This window comes from Pelodiscus sinensis, chromosome 10, assembly GCF_049634645.1.
Source record: "Pelodiscus sinensis isolate JC-2024 chromosome 10, ASM4963464v1, whole genome shotgun sequence".
Taxonomy (NCBI): Eukaryota; Metazoa; Chordata; order Testudines; family Trionychidae; genus Pelodiscus; species Pelodiscus sinensis.
The window spans coordinates 29884469-29911237 of NC_134720.1; the positions used below are offsets into that span (position 1 = coordinate 29884469).

The window sequence follows — 26769 nt, forward strand, 5'->3', positions numbered from 1 at the left end:
GTTTTTCATCTTTCACTTAATTAAAGGTAGGACACAAACCCTTTTGTTATTAAAAGCTGTTTAATTTAGTATGGAAAGTAATGAATTTTGAATAAGGCACACTCATTAAATACCCATAAGCTGGTTTATTTATAAGGTGATAAGTCTTTTTCCTTTTCATTGCTTTAACAAATGCAGCTTAGTTCAGCCTATCATTGAATCTCTGAAACTACACCAGTGTTAATTTTGCTTTTGACAATAGTAGTATCCCTCTAAAATAGCTGTCAGTACACAAAACCAATTACCTGGCATTGCAGGGTTTTTATTGCATAGAGGTTTCTTCTACATTCTTGTTGGTTTTAACCTTCTACTAAAGACTGAAACAAACTGGGCCAGAACAGAAATTGTATCAGATGCCAATTTATAACCTGCCAACAGGTGTGATTTTTGACTTAACCAGTTTAAGGAGGATGAGGGGGCCATGGACTGTGCAAGATATAATAGCATGGCAGATACACTGGGCTCAAGATTTTAAAAGGTGTGCCAAGGCAATGGGGGAAAATCATGCAGTTCCCAAGCTTTACATGTTACTGTCAATTCACACTTTTTATACAATGCTTGTCAGGGTTGATGTGCTTTAGATATTAACCTTCTCTCTCAAAAGCCCTATGAAGTATCATCCCTATTTCTCAAATGTGGAAATAGAGACAAAGTTTGAGTAAGCAGGCTAAGATCCCAAAGGAAAAATTGCAAGAGCTGAGAAATGTTTTGCTACTTAGCCTACCTTGCTTGGTTAATCACAGGTTTTTGCATAGATGACCCATACCTGTTGATGGTGGGGATGGGAAGCAATTTAAAGGGTTGGCTGCCTCCTGACCAGCATGAGTCTGGCCCTTCCTGGCAGCTTCCAGTGTTGCAACTGCTCCTTCCTCACTGCGTGCAGCTTGCAGCCTGCAGGCTCTGACAGGGAGGGAGCCGGCAGCACCATGTGACCAAGCAAGGCCTGCAAACCCTGGCAGAAATCTCAAGGGTCATGTGAACTTGTGGGTACTCTCAGGCATTGCCTCTGTTACGTTTACAACAGAGGTCAACCACTTAATTTGCATGGGTTATGGATCAGCGTAAAAATGCAGGATGGCCCTCTGACCGTCCCCTCTCCCCATGCTTTGTGAACATTGGCTTTATGAATATAAATATGCATAACTTGGAGATGCCTGGACAAAATAAGAAGGGTTGCGAGGTGTCCGGTATTTTGCCAGACAGCCCAGTTTTTGGGCCCTCTGTCTGGTGGTAAAATCCAGAAAATACCGGACATGTGCAATGTCCTGTATTTCCTGGATTTCTGGTTGGGCGCCAGATGGAAGCCTGGCGGGGGCTGGGGGAGTGGCTGGGAGGCGGGGCGCGATTGGCACTGGGAGTCCTGGCTGCATCTGACTCCTTGGGGAGGAGAAGAAGCCCTGGCCCTGCTCCTGAGCACATGGTGGAGCTGCAGCTGGACTCACTTGCTTCTCCGGACAGTGTGCAGGACTGACAGAGCCCCGGGGTCTGCACGTGCCCGGGTCAGTGTCCCCCCCCCCCCCCCCCCACTTCCTCCGACCCTTCCTGACCAGCTTTGCTGCCCCCAACCCCCTCCTGGCCACCTCTGCTTCTGGCTGGTTCTTCTCCTCACGATCTCCCCAGGCCAGCTGGGCTGCCCCCGACCCCGTTCCCGGCTAGCCTCACCCCCTTCCCAGCTAGTCCCCCTCGCCCCTATCAAGTGTGTCTGGTATTTTTTCTAAACCTACCTGGTAACCCTACCTGTAACCTATCAATGTTAATGTTACAACTGGCTAATCCGTATATCCTATTTTATTGTGTGTATCCTTCTTCTACAAGAAGTTATAAACAGTCTCACACTTCATATTTCTATTTTTAAATGTGCTAATGAGAGCTGTTACTGGTGCTCCCCAAGCCTTAATGACAGGGTGATCAACTTAACAACATGTAAACAGCCTTGTTTGTCCTGTGAGTCCGAAGGTGATTGGACTAGTAAGACATGTGACCATATCACTTGGTAGTGGGATTCCATTTTGACCCAGCTATTTTTCCATGGAAGGGGGAATGTAGAACAAAAAATTACTTCCTCTTGCTTAAATAGTCTTTTCCCCAGAGCAGGAATCAGCTCTTTGTCTTTGGTACGCTCCAAAGAGGGCTGGGGACCCAGATGAAGATAACAGAGGTTGCCTCTGACCTGAATATTTATTATGCCTAGAACAAGAACAGATTGAGTAAGAAATTGGCTTGCAATAAGTTTTTTTTTTAAAGTAAATTAGCAGCAGCTATGCATTGTCTTTTTCATTTTTAACTTAGTAACTTACTTGGATCAATCTGTTTTTCATTTGCAAACCATTTAAATTCTACTGTTCATACATAATACAAACACTTTTTGTTTACTATCAAGTCTAATGTAAATAATTGTTACCTTGGGGTAATGGCCAAGGTATTTCTGTCTTTCATTGATAAAGAGGGCGAACATCCTCATGGACTTCCTTTGTGTAAAACTTTTACTCAAAGAAAAACTAATTTATTTGGGGGTTGATCCTTTCTGGGGGTCTGATTTCCTGGGTGCGGTGCCCCAGAACTATATTCTCCCAGAGCTGAAGTGGTTCAGTGTCTGCATTGCTCTTCAGGGGGTGGTAACACCCAACTCCCCCATTGTCTGGGGGAGACCAGAGAATCTGGCCCAGAAGGACAGCATGGTGGGGGAGCTCCAGAGAGCAAGACGGCTGGTGTCAGTGGCATGATGAGACACCAAGAAACAAACCCAAGGGGGTCTTCTGTAACCATACCCTGTGACCAGATATGATCTGCAGAATGAGTTAGATGTCTTGTTGTTATAAAAATACAGGGCTGGAAATGACCTTAAAAAGGTCTTCATCCAGCCTCCTGTGCTGAGGCAGCACCAAGAATACCCAGATCATCCCTGACCAGTGATTGTCTGATCTGTATTTAAAAACTTCCAGCTCCCTTTTAAGCCTGTTGCAGAGTTTAGCTGCCCTTATAGTTAGAAAGTTTTTAAGATCTCATCTAAATCTCCCTTGCTGCAGACTACTTTTCCTATTAGAGTACGTGTAGAGAGCAACTTTATAGCAGCCCTTAACATATTTGAAGACTGTTGTCAAGTTCCCATTCAGCCGTCTTTTGTCAAGACTAAACATGCCCAACATTTAAAAAACATTACCCATAGGTCAGTTTTCTAAACTTTTTTTAAATCATTTTTAGTTGCTTTCCTTTTCACTCCCCCTCCTCCCATCCTTCCCAATTTGTGCACCACACTTCAAGAAAGATGTGGTCAGAACTGGACACAATACTAGGGTGACCATATTTTTCCCAAAGGAAATTTGCTGTTCAGGTTTTTTGAAAATCAAGCTGTAAGCATGCTTTTATGATCCTAATGCATGGCTACTGAGCTGGGATTTTCAAAGACGTTCAAGGTTATTGAGAAACTCACATTGAAATTCTTAATTCCCTTTGAAAATACCAGCTTTTTTTTAAATTGGTTTAACTACTTGGGCTTTTTCCAGGCGCATGTCATTCATGGGGAGTTCAGAAAACATTGGCAAAACCCATTTTGTTTTTGTAGATTCGAAATATTCTATGCTTTTCTAATCTTTTCCCCGGTAAATTTAAGAGAGTTGGAGATTATAATTATTCGATAATGAAACCACAGTTCTCCTGTGGAAATCATCAGATTGCTACAAATATATATTGCTTTTCTTCAAGCAATATACCAGGAAAACTAGATTTGTCACTATGCAGTTACACAAAACATATAGTAAATAACAAATTTAGAAGTTAAATAGCTTTCTTTATCTGATCAAAGCAGTAACCTCCTGGAGCTACAGAACTATGACTCAGAAAGTCTGTAGGTTGAACAGAAGTTAAATATTTTTTACTAATTGGTTGATTGCAAATTGTAGAAGGTAGAAGATATAGAAATTACATGTTAGTGACTCTCTAGAATCAGTTTTAAATAAGGTTGGTCAGAATTTTTTTTTCACAAAACATTTTAAATTGGAAAATATTGATTTGCAAAGCCAAAACATTTTTTGCAGAAACATATCCATTTTGATGTAACACGAGTCAGGAAAATGTGACACATTTAGGATAGACTCTGTGGTCAAAACCAAACACAGACCCCAACACCACAACAGCCAATAGCTCCATGGTTAGGACACTCACCTGGATTGTGGGAGACTCTATTTCAAGTCTTCAGTCCATGTGTAGGAACTTGAATCTCTCATAAATCCAAGGTATGTATCCTAACTTACAGACTCCTGGCTACTTAGTGGTGAGTCTCTTTCTTTTCCCCCTCCACATTTTTAAAAAGTCTTAGTATTGACCCATTGTGGAACAAAGCCAAATAGCAAAATCTCAAGCTTTCACAAAATACAATTCTAACTTTCCAGCCAGTGAAATTCACTCCTGTCTCACATATGCTCTGTTTTGAGGTATAAGTGTGACTTAACACAAAGGCTAGGAAGTGTCTAACTCCGAAGGGAGGTGAATTTTATCCATAGTGAAAACGAACTTCTAGAGGCAGACATAAGTCAATGGCTGGATTTAAATGACTGCATCCTACTGCAGTATTTTACCACCCTTGTCCCATAAATGCAACATTGAACAATAATACTGAATTCTGAACTGCAGAAGCAAGGGATTGTAACCTACTATTAAGATGAAAGAAATGATGACCAATCATACTGCAATCATATCCAATAATGCTGTATATTTGGGTACAGCTACTAGAACTGAGGGTCCACGGACTAAGGGGTGTTTCTATTTGTGAAACTTGTATTTAAGTCTGCATAAAAAAACTCTTCTGGAATGTTTGTTAAAGAACAGACATGATGTCACAGTGTCTTCTGACTTTTTTATTTCCAAAATAATAAAGATGTGTTCTGTACACATAAGGGACTCTTCAGATGATGCTGATACAAATCCTTGGCTGAGGTCTCCAGTGACAACACTGTCCACTTGAAGAGACACACGAGGACACAATCTCAGTTATAGGACAGAGCAGGAGGGCTGAGGGGCAAAAAAGAAGATAAACTTGTGGGAGTGCAAGGAGTTTGTTGTGGCAGAGAAAAGTGAAGTTTGTACTACTTGTTGCAAAAACTTTAGATTTGGCCCAGTAGTCACAAAACACTGTTCCCCCACCCGTATCTTTGTGCTGTTATGTTGTTACACAAATGTAATCAAATTGCTTTCAGCAGATAGCTGCAGTCCATCTCATTATTGGAATGCCTAGCTACTCTTCCCTGCAGATAGAGATGTGATTCAATTAAATAGCAAGGAGACTGTCCCTAGGTTGTTTCACCTATTAAACATCCATAGATTTTGTGTAACATGCATAGAAGCTGGCAGGACCTGGGAAAGATCCACCTAATGAACAGTTTATTTTTGGGGAAAATACACTGAGAATAATTCAGTCCATCCTCCTTGTTGAGTTCTAGCATAAGTGAAATTTTTCATTTTTTGAGGTTTACAGGATCGTTCAAAAAAGCCTGCCATTTTCAAAAGAACTGCATCTAGACTGCAGTTTTACTTTCAAAGTGGCATTTGTTCTCAAGAGCGCCATGACGTGATTATGCAAATGAAGTGTAGGTTATTTAAATCCCCGCTTCATTTTCACTTTCAAAGAGCCTCATTTACATCCCTCAGTCAACCGAGGGATGTAATCTAGATGTAGCCTAAGATTCTTACCGTGTAAACTGCCACAGTGCACATATGTTGTATTTTCTTTTTTAAATATTGGGGCAAGGTCCTCACCCAGGCCCCTCACGTTGGGGGTCCCTTCTTCATCCACAAATCAGCCAGATACCCTTTCTGGTGCAATCACTCATGCCTTTTATTGTCTGTGTCCATTTCTCACCGCCTTCTATTTACTGAGCTTTTTGTTTGCAGAAAACTCACATACCCCCTCTAGCTGGCTGGGGTGCATACTCAGCCATTCTCTGGCTCCTCCCCTTCCCTCACAACTGTCTCTCTGGCAGCCTTATCTAGCTCTCTGGCTAATGAGGCCCCCAACTGGTTCCCATTAGCCCCTCAGGCATGGGCTTGCTCACCTGACTTCAGTTGCCCTTTTCAGCCAGGCTGTAGTGGCAGAGCTCTGGCTTAGCCAGCAGACTGTCATAATATTTAACTACATATTTTCCCATGAGACAGAATTTCTCCCAGAACTCCTCTTGAGCCACTAAGGGTATGTCTACACTGCAGAGCTATTTTGGGATACCGGAAGTATCCTGAAATAGCTACTATGCATTTATTTATTGAAGCAGCTCATTTTTTCGAAATAATGGGTGGCTTATTCCGACATGGTTCCATGAGGGTTAAGGGGAATTTCAGAATAGCAACTGTGTAGACAGCGCCAAATTATGAAATAAGCTATGCAGCTAAGTATAGCACGAATTGTGTAGCTTATTTCAAGCTAAGGGTGCTGTGTAGATGTACCCTAAAACTTTGCATGACCTCCTACTCAAGTAAGTCTTAATGCCGCTGTTCCAGAGACACAGGGCTTCTCGTAGGGCAATGCATCCACTCTGTCAAAGAACTGTGGATCAGCCAGCAAAATTGTTTCCCTGGTAAAATCATTGGAAATATTGCCATTACTTTTCAACAGGAGCCAGGATTTCACCCACAGGGTGTCCCCTTGCTCTCCTGGGGAAGTAACTTAACAGGCATCTTATATTCCGATTCAGTTCTGCTGGCCAACGCCTTCAAGGCTTGTGCAGAAACCAAGGCTCCACCCACTTCTTGCACTTGTTTTGCCCTTTTCCTTTCCTGCCCACTTGTGTGGGAGAGAGTACTGGGCACACAGCCCCATGTTTTCCCCCTGAGCCATAGTGGGGAGCACAACTAATGCAGCTATGTAGGTACCAGTGCAATCTTACTCCCCTGTACAATTGCACTAGCCTGGTATGCAGTTTGGCTGCTATTCTAATTTGTAAACACAGCGGGCCTCATGCAGGCAGAGCACTGTACAAACACACCTGAGGACTAGGTGCGGGGAGAGAGGAATGAGCATCCACGAAGACATTCTGTTTTTATGTGTTTTATATACAGTTCATTTCATACAGCACTAAATCAAATTCCCTAGTTAGACTTTCAGCAGGAGGAGCTCTTTAGCTTTGTGAGCTATATTAGCGAAGAGAACTTGCTTGGTTGTATATAATTATGATGGCCAGCTTTTTATTTTATAGAAATGCTTCTATACCTGAAAGTATGTTACAAGAGCCTCTAAATGTGCTACAACAGATACTTAAATCCCAGTTAACAAAAAGAACAACAAAATGTGCATAATGTTTAACTCACTCTGCTGTAGATCAGACACTCATTTCCATACTTATTTGCTAATGTGCCCAAGCTGGCTTGAAGTATATAGGTGTTATTTTTCCATAGTAAACATGAATAAGTCACATTTTCTATAACTTTTCCCCCCTGAAAAATTACAATTGAATCCTTAGCATTATGTAGAGAAATAGCATCTGATGCTGGAAAGTTATTTGCCAACCTGCTCTCATTTGTCTCAGTTTCTGGTGTAGCCAGAAGGTGTAGTTTTAAAGCTTACTTCGCGGATACTGAAAGCGTCATCAGCAAGGAAGGCAGAATACTCCCAGTGGGCTCTACATTTCTCTAGCGTCCATGCTGTTGCTTGGACAAGATTTGTTGTTCAGTAATACTTTGTCAGCACATAGACTTGACAGTTTTGGGCATTTCAACATAAAAATTACTTAGCCCAACAGAACAAAAATATAAAGTTTTTTAATTCTTCAATAAGCTTATTTTTTCCTAAGCCCTACTGAGCATTTGACTAGTCTATGCAGTGTGATACCAAATGATCTGTAAATCAGTTATGTCTGCATTGCAACGCTATTTCAGGATACGACAGTATTCTGAAATAGCTATCCTGCATCTTCAGAGTGAGCCCGTTATTTTGGGCTCGCTATTCTGATGTTGCTGTGAACCTCATTCTACAAGGAGTAAGGGATGTTTTGGAATAATGCTTTATTTTGAAATTGGCACTGTGTAGACAGCGCCAAATCACAAAACAAGTTATTTTCAAATAGCATCAAAATAAGATGCGTAATTTGAGCTACGCAAATTGTGTCTTATTTCAAGTTATGGTGCTGTGTAGACGCAACCTTGTTAGACCAATTTGCAAGTCTACTAGACTTGTCAGGTAATGGAAACTCTCTATTTGAGGGAAACTCAGTCTTATTTGGAAGGCTTAAGTGGTGGCTAAGGTGAATCTTGCCTTTAGTGTACATGCTACGGGGACAAATTCAGTCAAATGCGTTCTGGAGTAAACTGTTGCCATTTCTTTGGACGTGACTGAACTGAATTCAGACCCTGTTATAAATGGGGGTGTTTAATTGATTGAAAGTTTCTCATAAACTGGCCATAAACGCAGCTTGCTGTTGGCAGGAGAGCCCATGCTTAGACATCTTGAAAATTGTGAACATTAGTATTTTGTGACCTAAAGGAGAAATGTGTTGCTTCTAATAGACTGCCAAGAATATCAAACATTTCTATAGTTTCGATGTGTTAAGGTCCTTTGGTCCTAGGCCTATACATAACATACAGATCAACTAACAATTATCGTGACTTTAAGTTCTTGGGTTTTTTTTATTTTTTCTTAAATACCAGGTATAGTAAAGTATCTCTCACAGATTTCAATTAAAATAATTTCACTTGAAATTGCACTGCCACAAGTAGATTAACAGTAGATTAGTTTTTAAAACATTAAATGCATGATACATGCTTTCCAGCTGGTGGAAAGAATGTTAGAGTACCTTAGGGCTTTCCCCCTTTTTCAAGGATGTCAGCAAAGTTCAGTATAAAATACAGGCTCTGGAAAGGATTTGAGAAGTGTATTTTGGTGGTATAATTGTTAGTTGCATCTTAGTTTGAATGTATGTGCCTGTACTGTGGGCAGTGTGCGTTCTCATAATTGAATCTGAGTTTATCACAGATGGCTGAACTTCTTCAGAGGAAATAAAAATTTAGGCCCAGACTTTAGCATAGAGCTTCTATTGATGAAATCCCAAGATTTTTTGAAGTTTTGATTAGTTCAAAAAATAAAATAAATCCAGTAAAAACTGTTCTCGAAATTTTCTCCTTTCCACAGTTAGATCCTTCCTTTTCCACATCAATGTCCTTATATTCAACAACTCTATATCCTCCCATTCTGCTAGTTATGCCAGTATTTTAGCAGGTTTTCCCCTATAAATACCCCTTAATACTTAGCCTAAGACAAATGCAATGTTTACATGCTACTCTGTTCATTTGTTTTCTTACTACATGAAGCAATGCCACCTTGCAACCAGATTTATATTAGTGTGTTGTCTAAGTGCATTTGGAGTCTGTTCCTTTAAACTGTACTGAGCATATGATAGTCTAGCAAAATAGTGTATAATGTGGCTAGAACAGAAGGTGAAGGGGGCCTGAGGACCCTTTTACCTGAGAAACTATATGGGAATGTTTTGACACATTTTGCCCATGCTCACTTCTTCCAAAAGCCAAATATTTGCTCATATTTTATTCCTGAAGTTCATAAAAATATTTTACCTGTGGTATGGATTTAGCAGAATCCACATACAGGTAATGGGCCCTAGCTGAGGTAGGGAAACAGCAACCATCCACCATTTCGTTTTGTGACAGAACTTTTCAAAATGGCTCTGCAAGCCCCCATTTGTACGTCATCATTCCTTTCCCCTTACTAGGAATTACACTAGTTCCTGTCTGACTTCAGAGTATCAAGAAGCCCAGATCCGAGGATTAAATAGGATGGTGAGCAAGAGAATCTGCTTAGAATTGGAGAACAAAGACAACAGTAAGAACTAGGAGGCAGCCGAGTCAAACCAATGCTTGTTATGAAGGATGACTTAGTTTAGGACAAAGGTAGGAGAGTAAGGAGAGAGACAGAGGAAGAGACAGGTATCAAAGCCAGAGGAAGGTGGAGACAGATTTTTGGGGACAGTAGATTATGGCCAGCCTTAGGAAGAAAGGAGAGAGGAGTTGTTTGTAGACACAGCAGATATAGAAAAGGACGGTGGAGAGGAGGGGAGCTGTGTGGCTCTAAGTGATAAGTGTAGGAGTTCCATGTGCAGGTTGTGGGAAAAGATCCTACAAGCAGGGTTGCAATTGGGGGTGGGTGGGTAGGGACTACAACTCCTATTCCTATCTTTGTCCCATGAGTGGAGCTGGAAACTTGGCTAAACTAAACTGTCACTCACTCAAATTTGGCCAGTGTTCTATATAAACTCTTCCATCCATGTGCAGAATAATTTTATGTGCACCGAGACATGCATGTGCACCACCAGTAGAAACAAAAAACCTCGCTGTGGGTGCTAAACAGCTGGGCACCATTTGAATGTCTTCTGAGTGGCCACACAAGCGCACAGGTCACAAGGAACACTAACGAGGGCCAAATTTAGGTGAGGAGTGTTGCAAGCCCACATGCCTGCATAGCTCCCCCACCTTTAAAGTCTTTCCAGTGCCCAAGAGTACTTTAGTACTTCTGGGGGAAGTAGAGGCACAGAAGGAGGATGGGCTCTGAGGTAGCCAGAACTGCCTAACCCCTGGTGCATACAGGCTTTTTGGCTCTTTTGAGGCTGGATGTGGGGGGAGGCAGTGTGTGGGGTGGGGTGCAGAGGGAGAGCACTTGAGATCTCCCAGGGCTCTCCCTCCCCGCACATTCATTAGGAAAATTCTGTTTGTACGCCTGCTTCCCAAGGAGAAGGATGCTATGGGAGGAAGGGCTCCTATGGGAAGAAGATCAAGGCACTGGACTTAGATATTCGATTCCATTGCTTGCTTTACCATAGGCCTCCTGTCTGACCTTGGATAAGTCATTTGCTCTCTCTGGACTTCAGTTTGTCAACTGAAAGAATGAGGATGATAATCCTTCCCTGCACCCACTCTTAGGCAGTCTTGCCTATTTAGTCTGTAAATTCTTCAGATCAGGCACTCTTTCCTGTGTTTGTACAGTGCCTAGCACAATAGGTTCCTAATCTCAGGTTGGGCCTCTGGATGCTATAGAATAACTATACAAATAAATAATATTGTAGAATCAGAGGGAGACCACGAGATTCCATTAAAATAGGTTTGAGCAGTGTATAAACTCCTAAACATTGAATAAATAGCCCCCCCTTTAATCACACTGGAGTATATAATAATTCTTTTAAAACATGCAAGAATTTTGTTGCAGAAAATCTCATGTAGTGAAGGCACACTTGCACAATTTCTGTATAAATGCTTCCTATGAATTATTATTCATGCTCCTTTGAGGAATAGGCGAGATTACTTTTTATGTGAACTAATTTTATTAATTTTTTTCATCTTCTGTATTATCAGTCATTCATGATCTGAATACTTTTTTTGTGCATTTATATAAAAACTGCATCAGCAAATGAGTGATCTAAACACAGTGGCTGCATGCACTATTTGTTCAATTATAGATTGCAGTTTTACGGTTTGATTTGGTTTCTTTTAGCCTGCACAAATGTACTTATTCTTCATTTTTCTCAGAATTGGTAATGCATAAAAATGGAAAGCTGATCATCTGTCATAATAACATTGGAAAGGCCACTCAGAAGCTCCCATAACAGGCTTAAAAATGACAAGTAGTCCTGTAGCACCTGATCTGATGAAGTGAGTCCTACCCACGAAAGCTTATGATCCTATATAGTTTTGTTAGTCTCAAAGGTGCCACAAGACTATTCATTATCTTTAAAGTTGCAGATGAACAGAGTTACCCCTCTGAGGCTTAAAAATAATGTCTCAAATTCTAAGTAGTTCTCTATTATGCTGTTTAAGAAAATTGACTTTAAAGGCAATTTTTCACATCTTGTGTGTCTGAGATGCCTGCTGAAGAACTGCTCTTTGCTGATATGTTTTTTCATGGTTTTACTATTTCCATCTCTTCCTGTTTAGCATTTTCCTGGGCTAGAAGGAATGTAGAAAACAAAATTGAAGTCCTTTGTGTAATTCCAGTAGCATAAAAACCATTTCATAAGGAGTCAGAGACACTTTTGAGCATTTGAAGGTTGTCCTAATACTCTGGGGGGGTGGGGAGGGTAGCTTTAAAACTAGCAATGGACTACACCAATTTAGAAAATCAATACGAGTCTGTCCAAGGGTGAAATAATACTTACTAATAAAGTCATTAATAAAAATGAGCAGTGAAAATAAGAGAAGATTAAAGGAATGAATAACTGTAAAGCACTAGCTTTTATTCTTTTCTGGTCTGTTGTAGAAGTGTAGCAGCTTATTCACATAACCTTTTAATGTCACTTGTAAAAAAAAAATCGATCACAGCTTTACAAGTGCATCTTGATCATTTTCTACCCATAACACTTTTAATCTCATTACACGTCAGCAAATTCAAGTGGTGGATTTTAGTTAAAAACGTAATATCTCAACTTGGCTGCACAAAGGCTCCTTAAAGGCACTTTTGAAAGTGCCCCACAGTGCTCTATTATGGTTTATGGGCTTTTCTATGGAGTTGATGATGCAGCTTTGGAACCTGCTGCTGGAATTTGGGATACATTCTGGACCGTGCCCCTGCACAGACTCTTTATCTGAAAGAGCTCTTCAGTTCATTCAACAGCTCTGAACAGCACCTAGACAAGGGATGGATGTAGTCTGATTTTTATTTTGTTTGAGTTGGATCGTCTCCCATGTACCTCAGTGGCAGAACCACTACTGACCCCTTTGGCAAGTCTTTTGTCTCTTAAGTTCAGAGCTAGGATTGTAAAACACATTTTGTTACATTGTCGAAATGCAAAAATAAAGACCCAATACAAAGTGCAAGAATATTTATTTTTCTGCATTTTAAGCTAACACTAATCCAGTCTTCTTTTTATTCCCAGTGAACAGACATAATGGAATACTAAGTCTCAGGGTCGTCATAATTGGGAAATAGCCTAATCTCTCTGTCATTATAAACACCTGCACTAAGTAAATACACACTGATCCAGTGTGAAAATGGAATCAGAATATGAAACCATTTCAAAATCCCTCCTAATTTGCCTGTAAGAGAGAAGGATGTTTACTTTGTGGCTGATCCTTTTGCTACAGTCATGAAGTGTGGAACAACATTAGCTTGTGACTATTGGAAGGTGCTCTTACATAATTTGAAAGATCCAACAATTCTTTGTAAAGTTGGACTTGCCTGGTCCTGAATGAAGGAGTGTGCTGGATCACGGGAGATCAGACCTCCAGGTTCTCCCACGGCTCCCCTGCTGGCTGCTGTCACTGGCCTGCTTGTGGGGCTCTGTACCCTTCCTCCTGGCCCTGCAGGCTGCCGGCTGGGCTCCCTGCCCTCAGGTAACTAGCCCTGCAGGCTGCTGGCTCCACTTCTGAGGCTTTGCTTCTGGCCCCCAGGACCCACATGGAGTGGCAGCTGCTCCCGTCACTGTGCTCTCTGCCACCTGGCCGTGCAGGCAGCTGGCCCTGCTCCTGTGGGCTGCTGACCCATCAGCTAGGCTCTGTTTCTGGCCACTAGCCCTACAGGCAGCTGGTCAGGCTTTTCCTCTCCTCCTGGGCCACCGGCCCTGCACACTGCCAGCCCAGTTCCGCTCCCAGCCGTTCTCAATCTCTGCGGCTGGGGCTCTGGTCTAGCAACATCTCTGAGTCCTGGACCAGAGAGATTCAGCCTGTACTAACCCAGTAAAAATAAGAATCTTCTATCCCTCAATGCCCTATTTTACTCTTCTCATCTCAACCCTCATCCCATCAGTAGCTCAAAATACATAAGCTAGATAGACCTTTTGGCATGCCCTAAGGTACCAAAAAAAATAAAATAAAGATCAGCTCTCTTGGGGCAAGGAGGAGAGGAGGTGGCACCAAATGCAGGGCTGTCAGCTTGACCATCATAATGTTTAACAGACTGTAAATGCCTTTTTATTGTAAGCAATTGTGTTAGACTAATGGGATTGGCCTTTGACTGTGTGCCCGTATGTGGAGCATAATATGTGGGATATTTTTGGTGAGGGCAGGGGCTTTGCCTCAAAGTCTGATCTAGGAGCAGTCACATTCTTTTGTCTATTACTGGCTTTTACTAATTACTGTACTGTATTAGTACAGCACAGCTTATTTTAGCAGCACCAATCCAGCTTTTAATTCAAACTGAATCGGAAATGGGGAGCCAGATTCTGATCCCTGTAGTAGCATTTATTTTCAGAGTAACTCCACTGGTATCAGGGGAGTTGCTTTGGATTTACAAATGAATATGGTCTATAAATTACTGCTGGAGAGCAAATGTACATCTATGTGTTTTGCTTGTTTGGCACTTTTTAAAAAGCACTTGCTTGTTCAAGTTACAGTGCTCAGAAGTAAAGTATACCCCCGCACAATCCAGATACTCACTCATTTAGAATGTTCTACAGCTATTTAAAGAGTACTGGTTCTGTGCTGCTTGCAGTTAGAAATCCTAATAGAGGCTTTTGCTTTTCATTATTTTAAGTGGGTTTAGCAATGGATGTCACTTTATGATTTGTAGCTGTGTGTGTATGTATATAATACACAAACACAGAGTATTCTAGCTGATTCTGCAGCCTTGGGCTGCAATAGGTGTATATGTGAAGACTGCATGATTGGGCTTACTATAGTGTATATAGTTGCATTAAGACCCCAATTCTCAGATCTAGCTGAGCAGTGTACATTCTTATGGCACCTTTTGCTTTCACTGAACCTGGGGCCTGCCAGGAGTAGTCCGTTCCCTGACACAAGTTAGAGTATGTGAAGGTGTGTGTAGCTACACGCTGCTGTGAAAAGCATAATATGTACTCCAAGGCTGTCCTTAGGATTTATGGGGCCCTAATCATACTACTAAACTAGTGCCTGTGCCCAATGGAAGCTCTTGTGCATTTCAAAGCAGCAGAACCCGCAGGGAGCCCAGGTTCAGCAGAGGACTCAGAGTCCCTTTCTGACCCCGGGCTCCATGTGACGCTGCCACTTTGAATGCCTCATGAAGCCAGCATCAGCTGGGGACTCCCCAGCTGATCCTAGGCTCCATGCTGCATTTCCGTGGAACCTGGAGTCAGCTGGGGAGTCCCTAGCTGATCCTGGGCTCTGTGTGACGCTGCCGCTTTTAAATGCTTCGTGGAAATGCTTAATGGATCCCGGGTTCATCTAGGGAGTCCCCAGTTGACCCTGGGCTCCATACGGTGCTTATGCTTTGAAATGCCACAGTGACATTTCAAAGGGGCAGTGCTGCACAGAGCCGGTAGCCCGGGCTCCGTGCAGCACTGCTGCTTCGAAGTACTTTCTTTCCCTCTCCCTTTGCTGCCTCTATCTCTCACTTGTCTTGAGAGATTCCTGGAAAGAAGCAAATTTTCAACTGTTTTTTTTTTCTGATGTTCCCTCTGTCTCGTGAGCAGAAGACTTGACAAAGATTATCTTGAAAAAATTTCAGAACGAGTTGAGAGTTCTCTAACCAGTGATCTCCAACCTTTTGAAACATAAGATCACTATTTGGATTTGTCAAACCAGGATCTACCTCAAACGCAAATATCTTTGCCCTGACTCCTTGCCTGCCCCTTCTTTGAGGCCCTGCATCTGCCTCATCCCTTTTGAGGCAGCTCACGCTGTGGAGATGGGGTACCGGGGCAGGGGGAAACTCTGACATCCGCATTCCCTTTCTTAGTCCCCTCCCCACCCCAAACAGCAAGCAGGAGGCTCCCAGGAGACAGTTCCAAGGCAGAGGCCAGGAGCAGCACAACAGTGGGGTTTGGAGGAAGAGGCAGCTGAAGTGCTGGCACTTGATAGCCTCCTTGCCAAGCCAGTCAGGATCACCTGTCAGAGGCTCCAGGATCTACCTTCTGCTCAGCAAGGATGGTGAAACTCTGACCTCGACTGAGGAGTCCATTGAGAGGTGGAAGGAGAATTCTGAGGCAGTCCTCAACCTGATGAACATTCCCTTTTTTCGGGGGGCAGCACCAGAAACTTCCAGAAAGAGCAGATTTATTTCTGATGAAGAGGTTGATATAGCAGTAAAGTGCCAATGTAGTGATCAGGCAGCAGGAGTGGACGAGATTCTCCCAGAGATGATGAAGGCACAGGACAATGTTGGTGTGCTAATGCGCCTCTTCAATGCTGCATGGAAGCTGGGTGCAGTATCTCTGGATTGGCAAGCTGAGGTGATGATCCCAATCCTTAATAAGAGAGACCAGAAGGTGTGTTCCAACTACAGGGGAACACATTTCTCAGCCTCCTTGGAAAAACCTATGCCAGAGTATTGCAGAGGAGGGTAATGCCTCTTAATTGAACCTCAGGCTCAAGAATTATATGGATTCTATCCTGGCTGTGGAACTACAGACTAGCTTTTTGTTTTCTTGCAGATACTTTCGGGGCAGTGGGAGTTTGCTAATCCAGTATACTTTTGTTTTGTAGATCTGGAGAAGGCATATGACTGCATTCTGCAAGATGTTTTGTGAGAAGTGCTGTGGGAGAATGAGGTGCTGGTGCCATTTTTGCATGTTACCTGGTCCCTCTGCTCTCAGAATGAGAGTTGTGTTTGGCTTCTTGGCATTAAGTTGAATTCTTTTACTATGGGTGATTCTGCCAAGGGCGTGTCTTGTCCCCACTCCTGTTCATGATTTTCATGGACAGGATATCGATGCACAGCTGAGCTGTGCAGTGCATCTGATATGGACACTTGGAGATGGAATCTCTACTGTTCGCAGATGATATATTTCCTACTTTTTCAGACTGTGATCTCGGACATGCACTTGAATATTGCTGCTGAGCATAAAGCAACTCGGACGAGAATCAGCAACTCCAAATCAGAGGTCAGAGTCTAGAAGAGTGTCTCCAGGAGATGGGGGAAACAGCCCTTAGTGGAAGAGTTCAAGTATCTAGGGGTCCTGCTGAAGAGTGATGGCAAGCAGGAGTATGAGATCAATTAGCAAACTGGTGGGGTTGCAGCAGCGATGCAGGTGCTGTACCAATCCATGCTGCTGAAGCGAGAGCTGAGTTCTCGGATAAAGCTCATGGGTTACTGTGTACCCATCTTTATCTATGGTCATGACCTTTGGATAATGCCTGAAAGGACAAGATTGTGGGTACAAGTGGCAGAAATGAGAGTGGCTGGGCTTGCTCTCCAAGAGCCTGGCTATTTGGGAAGGCCTCAGAGTAGCGCCACTACTCCTCCAGCTTGAGAGAAGGCAGTGGAGGTGGTTCAGGCACATTGCACTGGGTGGACGCACTGACCCTACCCTCACTGGAGGGTTTATATTTGCTGGCTGGCTTGGGAGTGCTTGGGCATGGCTCAGGAGGAGCTGGAACCCATTGCAGAGGAAAAGGCGGTCTGGGCCTCCCTACTCTCCACGATGCCACTGAAGTCCTCGGGTTGAGCAGCATAAAGGGGAAAAAAAAAAGAAAAATGTTAAGAGCAAAATAGAAAATTTCACAGGAAGCTTTTTATTCAATGATTTATTTTTGATATTTTATTAATGTTAGAAATTGTCATTATGTATTTGTCACCGATGAGAAAACTAATGCATGGAGAAATTGAATGGCTTGCTTAGCTGCAGAGTGACTTGTTGGCAGAAGGGAAAACAGACTCTAGAGGTTCTGGTTGCCAGAATTCTACCTGAATCAGCATAGATTGGGCTGCCTCTTGTGACTTGGTCTAAAGTACAGGTCTTCTATGCTGAGTAAGACGATGTGGCTCTGATGTCAGAGACAGTGGTCTGCTCTTAAAGTAACAGCACCTAAACTAGAGTGCATTGACTGTAATATCAGGTACTTGCTCCCTAAATACAGGTGGGGTTTCTAAAAATTATTATTCAGGATTATAGTTGGCACACCCTCATGGATTATAGTTGGGCTGGATGAAAGCAATTCAGGGCTATAGTTCGCACACTCTCATGGGTCCCTCCCAATACCGAGGCCCCTTTACTCTTTAGGCTTGGAGTTACAGCAGCCACTCAAACAAATGCTGTCTGCTAGACTGCCATCTTTATGGGTAGGCAGTTGTGCACATGAGCCAGTCCTTTTTCCACCACTGCCTGGACTGCAGCAGCTGCTTCTCTTCAGAAAAACTGGTGTCTGTCTTGGGAGTGGAAGGACTTAGTCCTACCCCCATGAGCAGAGGGCTGCATATATGGGGGTGAGGGCATGGGTCCCCATGACACCAGATTGTGGCAGCCCACATGCACAGAGCACTCTCCTGGGGACACTTCTAGAGCAGCAGGTTTCAGAGTTAAATGAACATGAATGGGAAATAAATGAACAAAGCTTTTGGCACAGGCTGTCTGCAGACTCTGTCTGATGTTACTGCATTGACTAAACTCAAATCATGTTTTCAAGTTTGTATGTAGAGCCATCAGGTTTAGCGACAAGTGCTTCTTAAAAAAGAAAGCGGAGGCTGTGGCCTTTTCAGGTAATTGCAGGAACTAGGGCAAGGGCATACGCTTGGATTCAGCCATGAGTTCTGCAGAGTCAGATGCCTCATTAATGCAACACTGAATATTTTACTGAAACATTGGATTCTGTAAGCATTATAATTAATCAGATGTTTGAGACTGTTTGAAATTCAGTTGGTGCATTGCAGGATGCTATGGCTTCGAGGGGATTTTGTTTGTTGAAATTCTCAGGCCTTTGAGACCCTTCTATCATTTCTTTTAACACCTCCCCTCTCTCCCCACTACCAAATAAAACAAATCTCTGTTTCAATCATTTGCTGCTATTTGTAGAGAAAGGAAAGTTCTCATAATGAATTATAGGCACATAATAATGTAGAATCCATGGATGTGGTTGAGCATTATCTTACTGGTTCTAAAGTTGATTATCAGATATTTTATTTGTGGAAGGACTTGTTGCATTCATACTTAGCATTTGAATTGTAAGGGAACTGCAGGGAATTTTCCTCACTGACAGTATTAGGAAACAGGGTCTGTTGATGATTCTTGAATTTTTTATGTTCACTTTGCTTTCTGTTTGCTCCTTACATGACAATAATTTGAAGAAACTGCAGTGGCACTGCTGGGCTCTAAATAACCATGTTCACCAACTATGCACAGACAAGCAAGGCTCGGCTGTATACATTCTGTTGCTCATCTGGTTTCTAAAACATAGAACATAGTGAGTGCCACTAGAGGGCTCACAGACCATGAAAGGGATACTTTTCGTCCTATACATAAAGGGACAAAAAGCAGTTACAAACATATTGATAACAAAACTACTATGACTGAATAGGCAACCTTCTACAAAATAAGTCCCAGAGATGATTTATTACTTGTTTCCAGATACTGCTTTATAGACATGACTACAATAATGGGACAGTGACTGTATTTTCTGGTGTGACTGAATCAGTAACATCTTCCTGCTCCCTAATGTTAGAATCATTTGTAGAAGAAACAAGGACAGGTTCATCTATGGCTATATTTTAGGCTTAGTATTTTTCATAGGTGTTACTGGTGCAAAACACAATTTTAGCAGGATGTTTTAGAAGCTAGTGTATGTATCTTCTCCAGGATATGTTTGATGCCATTTCTGACTGATAAGACAGAGAGGACCATTCTGATGTGATTACTCCAAATGTCTGTGAATTATCTCAGAGTAAAAAAAAAAAAATTTTGAATTTAGTGTGACTATTTATGGCCATTTCATTACACTGGCTTTTTAAAATATCTTTCTGTTGATAGAAGTTTAATACATTCAGGTGAGATCCTAAATTTCATCTTATAAAAACATTGCTGGTGTCTAATTTGTAGTAACATGCACTGTTTCTGTAGGTCAATAGAAGATTTGCAAACTTGTATTGTAGCATTCATCTTTCTGCCAGTCACTGTTGTGATGGTAGCAACTGATACTGCATGTGTGATAACTTTTTTTGAATGTAAATTGAATTTCATTGTCACTGAATTCTGGCCCTCAAAAAATAATCTTAATGCTTCTATAAGATGCACTAAATTATTTGAATTCATACAGAATATTCCAGGCCACTTAGAATGGGAAGCTACTGCAATCAAAAGCATGTTCCATATATGGTCCAGGGTGGTTTGTGTATAAACCTGTTACCTCAGAATCCTGGTCACTCCTCAGGAATAAAGGAGCATGTTTAGAATGTGTCATTTGCTGACAACTTTGACATTGGTTCCCCCCCTCCCCTCTCTATTTATGTATCAGTCCTTGGCCACCACAAATAGCTCTTAGCAAGGATTTTCATTTGTACAATTCCCAGAAGGCCTTATTGTAATTCTTAGAGTATTCATGACCTGAGGAGCTTTGTAGGAAAAACTGCTCTGGTGTCACTCACAGGCAATCTTGACACATACATAATAGTTAGGTTTCATAGACTCCAGTAGTGGATGCCAGACTGGAGTATGGTGACTCACCGGGCACCCTACAAAAGGCCTTTTTGGATTGCTGCTTTTAAAAAAGGCACTAAAGAAAATATTTGACTCGGTCATCCATTTCTCCTTTTAATTGCAATAATCTACAACACCTTCCTCAGAGTGCCCCTCTGAGTACAGATCTAGGGTGTGCTGCTTTCCTGCTCCAGACTCTTCTCTAGAGCACTTTCAGTAATAGTCACTTCACTCTGCTCCAGTGGGCCTGTTGCTGGCTCCCATCAGTCTCCTGGCTGGATTCTGCGGACAGCACGGAGCCATCTTGGCTGACCGTCATGCAGCACCCTTAGATCCGTGCTTGGTGTAATGCCCAGCTCCCGGTCAAACTCTGAAAATTGGCATCGCATTAATAAACTATCCGAGGTGCAGTTCTGGTCTCTGCTTTTTCTAGGCTTAGTCTTCAGCTGCTTAATCCACCCTTTGCACTGCTTACTCAGTCTTGTAAATTTGTAGTGGTACCAGGTTCTTCATTGTTAGCTTGTATGCATGGTCATTCCTGGTACTTTTACTACAGCCCACTGGTTTGCTGGCCTTGTACCAGAGACTTACCAAAATCTGGCTGTGCTCCCGTGACCATGAAGCAGCATACTTGACAAAAGACTGCTATTGTTCAGTCTCCATGGCAAACACATAAGGGTGTTTGCAGCTTGGTGTACAGAAGAGAATGGAAAGGTTAGACATTGACTCACTGAGCTGCTGCATTACACCAGAGGGGACCCCTTTTTCTTTTGAGTCAACTGGCAATTCTTGGGATAGAGAGGAAAAGGAAGTTGGACCATGAGATTGTGGGAGACTTTTGCTGGACAGCAGTGACCTGAGTCCTGCATTTAAGTTGCAAAGCAATAGGGCTGGAAACCCTGGGTGATTTGGGTTTGTAGTCATCAACTCTGCAGAGATTTAGGATTGAAGGTCAAAGTCTGAGTCTGAGAGATTTGTGTGTAGACAGAAGGGAGGACAAATAATGATGGGTGGTGCAAGCTTTGTAAGTCTGTTCAAAAATAAAAGTCTGCAGCAAATAAATGTCAATGGCCAAAAACAACAATCTGATTGTTCTCAACAGAGCAATTGACCTCGGCAATGAAAAATCTCATCAGATGCCTGCTGATTAGAACAGACTCATTAAAGCAGAATGGCTTAAACTAATATTACCTATGACTGAGATCTAAGACTAATGCAGAGAACAGGAGGATCAACTGCACAGGGGGATGTTCAAGTGCCATAAAGCCTCTATCGCTGTTCCTGCTCCATCTGCTCCAGGATCAGAGCAAGAGGCATATCTGACAGGGAAGGGAGTGAAGGTTATGCCTGGGCACCAGCAATCCCTGTCTTGGGTGTATTGGAAACTGGCCTACCCAAGAAAGTCCCCAGGAACAAGATAGAGGCATGAAGATGGCTTAAAGCCAGTTTTGTGCCTCTTTGGCTGGAGGTGATGATTACAGTTGCTGTGCAGGAGGCTTCACACAAGTAACAACTCAAGTCAGTAGTCTAAGAAGGAACACACACAGGAGGCTCACTATTTACACGTGACAAAAAATACAAGTTATGGAAACCGTACCTACTGCTAATTTTTCTTTTGGAAAGAAGCAGAACTGCAGCTTGAGCTCCCAGAAAAAATGAAAATGTCTTTTGTTAAGCCTCACAACTGGTTAGGTTTAGCCAGTTAGGGAGAAAGAACCAATAATGTATGATTTTTCATTTTCAGGCTGGTGGGTTGTTGACCAGTGGCATATAAGTAAAACCATACATGCTGTGACATTTTAGGCACTCTAATAGACTCAATATGTAAAAGGTGGTGGTGTTTTAATTTGAAAACAACAAAAAAGATATGTATGTACCCAGCTGAGTCTAGGGTTTTGATTTTGGTTTTAAGATGATCTTTGATAAAGCTGAACGCTTCACACGGTGTTCATTATAGCTTAGGTATACAGTGAATGCACTGTTTATGACATCAATGGGGGAATACTTGTGCTTAAATTCTTAGCTGTATCAGGGCTCATGCCATTAACTGAAATTAATACATTGATAATTATGTTTGGGAAAGACACTGAAATTTAGAATGGCTGTGTTTCTGTCAGTGGTCTATATTTTGGATGGTAAAGTTCAGATTTAGTGTACTTAAAAGGTTTTAATGTTCTACCCAATCATTTATTGGGGCATACATGGAATGTAACTGAAGGCTGGAGATAAACTGGTTCTTGATATTATATTGACATCTGTTATAGTGTACCCACTGCCCTAAGAATTCCTGTTCAGAAATTAAAACTGAGACGCTCATTACATTGAGACAGTGTAAAAAAATGGAGTATTGTGGATTTTGGAAATGCTACAGTGGGAAGACAGCTGCATGCATGTATTGTCCTAACTAAAATAAAATCAATATAAATATCTTTTGAAACATGAATTTAGAATTGAAAAGGTTTTATGGGGAAGATCATGTCGTAGTTACACGGCTGACTAAATTCTCATCCATTCCATGAAAATTTATAAAGTTTAGCTGATCCAATTATGCTGCAAGTGAAGCTCTGCTGAGAACCTGTCAAAACATCTAACTTAGTTAAAATTATTGTACAAATGATGAATTCCTATTTTACTGTGCATCAAACTTGAAAGTAGTTACCTTTTTATTTTTTGTCTTACTGCAATTTGCTAGTGATTTCTTCTGGTTTAGACCCTGGAACAAAGTGCAAGTACAGTTCAGTGTTTTATTCTGTGTGTATCCTAATTTTGCATGATGAATTAGACCTTTGTTCTCCTATCAATTTTGTGCCATGTATCTCTACAGTTGGTTTAGTTCTTTTTGAGACATGTAATGGTATTGTCCTTAAAAATGTGCAATAGTTGGTGTGGCACTCTAAATGTGTCTCACTCAGAGCTGTGACGAACAGTAAGAAATTCTTAGAGAAATTCTCTAAAATTCTCTTAGAAATTGCTCTCTTGACCCAAAACAAAATTTTCTCACTCAATCTCTCTTTGTGCTGTGAGAAACACATAGAAAATCCCAGTAATGATGGAAAGTGAAAAGTTCCTTTAGGCTGGGCATTTTATCACCCTCATTTATGCCATTACAGTCTCGCGTTCTGTTCTCAGATACGTGGGCAAAGGCTTTACTTCAGGTCTTCTAAATACAGCCACAGTAGAATGTAGTGGCTGACTTTACAAATGGTGGTCCAGCCATGTACCTGTGCATCTGAGAGCAGCCTGTCCTAAATCAGAGGCGGTGGGTTTTTCTACAGAATATTGAAGAAATAAATGATCTTGAAAAGCTGCTTTCCAAGTTGCTCAGCTGACACCATATAATTAAGTTGCGATATGTGGCCAAATTGCATCAAGAGTGGAGTAGTAGCTTAAAAAAAGGCCATTTCTTAGGCAATGAGGAAAATGGTTTCGATTTCCCATTTAATGCTGCATGTAATTATGTAGCACTGATGTTCTTTGGCTCACCACCACAAGATAATATTAAAGTAGGAATAAGATCCTCCGGAAAAGGGCTTTTTTTCCGGAGGATCAGGGCCAGTGTAGACGCTCTTTTCCGGCTTTTCTAAAAGCTGGAAAAAAGCGGCGGACATTTTTATTTAAATGCCGCGGGGGATATTTAAATCCCCCGCGCATTTCCCTATTGCGATTTCTAAAATTACCATGCCCCTTCCGGAAAAGGGGCCAATGTAGACGTAGCCGTACAGTAAAACTCCAATTGTCCAGGATCCAGTTGTCCAGCACTCCCAATAGCCCGGCATCAACTAGAACCCAGAAGTGCTCCAATCAGCCGCTCTTACGGCTGGGCTGCTGTGAGCCTCATGCACGTTCGCAGCCCTGCGCCGTTCCGCTCATGGTCCCCTGCACACATAGCATCCAGCCTGCACTTGCTAGCAGCTGGTCACTGAGCACAGGCAGTTGCCTTGAGACCCAGACATAAGGTTGGGGGAGAAGGAGCACTGGGTTACAGCAGGGAGGGGAGGTGTTTGGCTCTAGGGGAGGGGAGGAGAAGGGGATTGGGTTGGGAGTATGCCCCCTTATAGTACATCCTGGTACTCCAGCATATCCGGCTCCATCTCGGTCCCAAAGTTGCTGGATTATCGGAAGTCTATTGTAGATGGTCTATAAAGTGCTACCAGATCATTTGTTGTTTTTAAGTTTATCCCGTACAGACTAACTTAGCTAACCCCTGAAGCATTTATATACACGTAAGACAACATTATAGGAAAATATTAGGTCACTTGTTATTTAGGGATTAATCATACCGTTTAGGCACAGCACAATACAAGGGACTCTACAGAGGTGCACTGGGAGGAGCTCTGGGAGTAGTCGTGCTTCAGGAATTTTTCTTGGAATTTTTTGGCTGGCCCAGGGAGCACACCCATAGCTCAAACCCATCCAGGCTGTTTTTGGTACTGGTTATTTTAGAAATCATCCTTCCCCTTTGCTTGTTCCTCTATTCATCCTCCAGGCAGTTTGATTACCAGATGAGCATTATAAAGTAGGGATAAGCAGACGAGTTAGGAAGAAACCAGAACTTAATGGAACTGGATCATCGCTAGTGAGAAGCTTTTGTTCTCTTCAGATAAAACTTCCTCTTCTATTTTATGTGGTCTCACGAATTATTAGAAGTGGCAGCACTCCTAAGTTCTCCCATTTCTCCCGTCTTTGAATAACTTAAGTGGTTAGTGCCTCTGCTGCTATTTCTTTTACTATAAGGAGGGTGAGCATTAGCAGTAGGTCTTCTGTGGTTCCTCATGTTGTCCTGCAGTGTTTCCTCCACTACATTCACTATTCTTGTAGGTCTTAACTTGTATTTTGGTGTTTGTGGTCCTTTTTACAATAGACATGAAAACTAAAGGCATTAGGATACTCCTTATTCAGCAGTCAGTTTATGCTCCTGCTCCATTAAAAGAGCCTGTTAACACCTGGTAACTTGGCATTGCACGTCAGCAGTTCAGAGGCACATCTGCTCTGTTTTGAGTAGAACAACAACAGATTAAATCAAAAGCAAGCTACAGAAAATACTGAGTCCAAAACAACAATTAGGCAGTATTTAAAGGGGTGAGACAGGAGAAGTCCAGTGCATTGGTATGTACCTGTCAGTGTGGCTTTATTTCTGATGGTGAATAATAGATGCTTCTAAAGCCCAGGTGAAGATGTCCTAGTAAAAACTTCAGAGATCAAATACAAAATCCTTCAAGAACCCTGTAAACAGCCAATTTAAGCCAAAGAAGGAAATTGGGAAGCATGATATAGTTGGCCCTCCGTGGTCTGGCACCCTTGGAACCTGACTGGTCCTGAACGAGGGTCTTTGCCGGACCAAAGGAGATCAATATGGGTACCTCTGTAGCCGGCCTCTGGGCTCTACCAGCAGCCAGCCCCGGTCTCTAGGATTCCCCTCCTCGCTGCTGACCTCACTGTCGGTCCTGGCAACTGGGCTCCTGGACACTGGCCCAACTGCACCCCAGCCTGGCTGCCAGACCACAGAATCTCAGACCAGAGAGGTTCCACTGAACTGTGCATTTGTCTCCAGCCTTCTTATCCAGGGACTCATACTGCTTCTGCTGACATAGTCTGTGAATACCTCACAGAGATTAATGAAATACCAGTTTGATTCTGTGAGGTGAAGAAGACCCGCTCTCCCCATCTGAGCGAGGAGGTCCAGTGACTTGCTCAAGATCACACAGGAAATCAAGTTGAAACTGATCTCACCTCTCCTGAATCCCCCAGCAGTGCCGTATACACAAGACTTTCCTCCAGTGCCAAATGAAGTAACTTTGATGGATGTTCCGACATGCAATTGGAAAATAAAATATTGAAATATGCCACTTGAAATGTTAAATTACTGATTTTCATAAGAATCTACTAGCAGTTCTTTCTGACTGATTCATTAAGAGAGCCTTACATTTTTATAGGAGAGGTTTTTTGGAGAAAAGGAGGACCTGATTCAGCTCTCGCTTGCACTCTTTTTTATAAGAATCCATTGATTTCTGCTGAGCTACTTTAAATTTAGCATAACGGAAGGCAAAATAGGGCACTTAGTGTTCCAAACACATGCTTTTAGCTGAAATAGCAACCCTTCATTTCTGTCCATTTTCCTAGCTATAACGCAGATGGATTATTAGCTGCTTTGAACTTGGCTAGAGGTTCTGGCCCTATTCCCACTGCTGTTATATAGTTAACCTTATAATAGGTGTTATGAAGATAATGCTTTTGAGTGTTGTTTTCTTGCCCTGTGGATGCCGAATTCATGCTTAGTAACCAAGTAAAACTTCAATTCAGTATCTTAAAATGGCTGACACTGCACCCTTATCTTGGACAGCTATATGAATATGGACTGCTGTTTACAATCCAAAACCTTTAACTAGTTAAGGAAATTGATGATGATTACTGTTTAGGTACCATTAGGATG

At 42.2% G+C, this 26769-nt stretch overlaps 1 protein-coding gene across 6 annotated transcripts in view; it reads left to right on the top strand.

The window, feature by feature from the left end:
- Window positions 1–26769, top strand: part of KCNAB1 (potassium voltage-gated channel subfamily A regulatory beta subunit 1) — a 253158-nt gene that overhangs the window by 20160 nt on the left and 206229 nt on the right. Inside the window, exon 1 of one of the 6 annotated variants that reach the window (XM_075937763.1) lies at window positions 1421–1538. The exons of the other annotated variants lie outside the window; for them this stretch is intronic. The gene's annotated coding sequence lies outside the window, so the exon portion shown is untranslated. Of the gene's footprint in view, window positions 1–1420; window positions 1539–26769 lie in introns of those variants that run through there. 6 annotated transcript variants of the gene reach the window in all.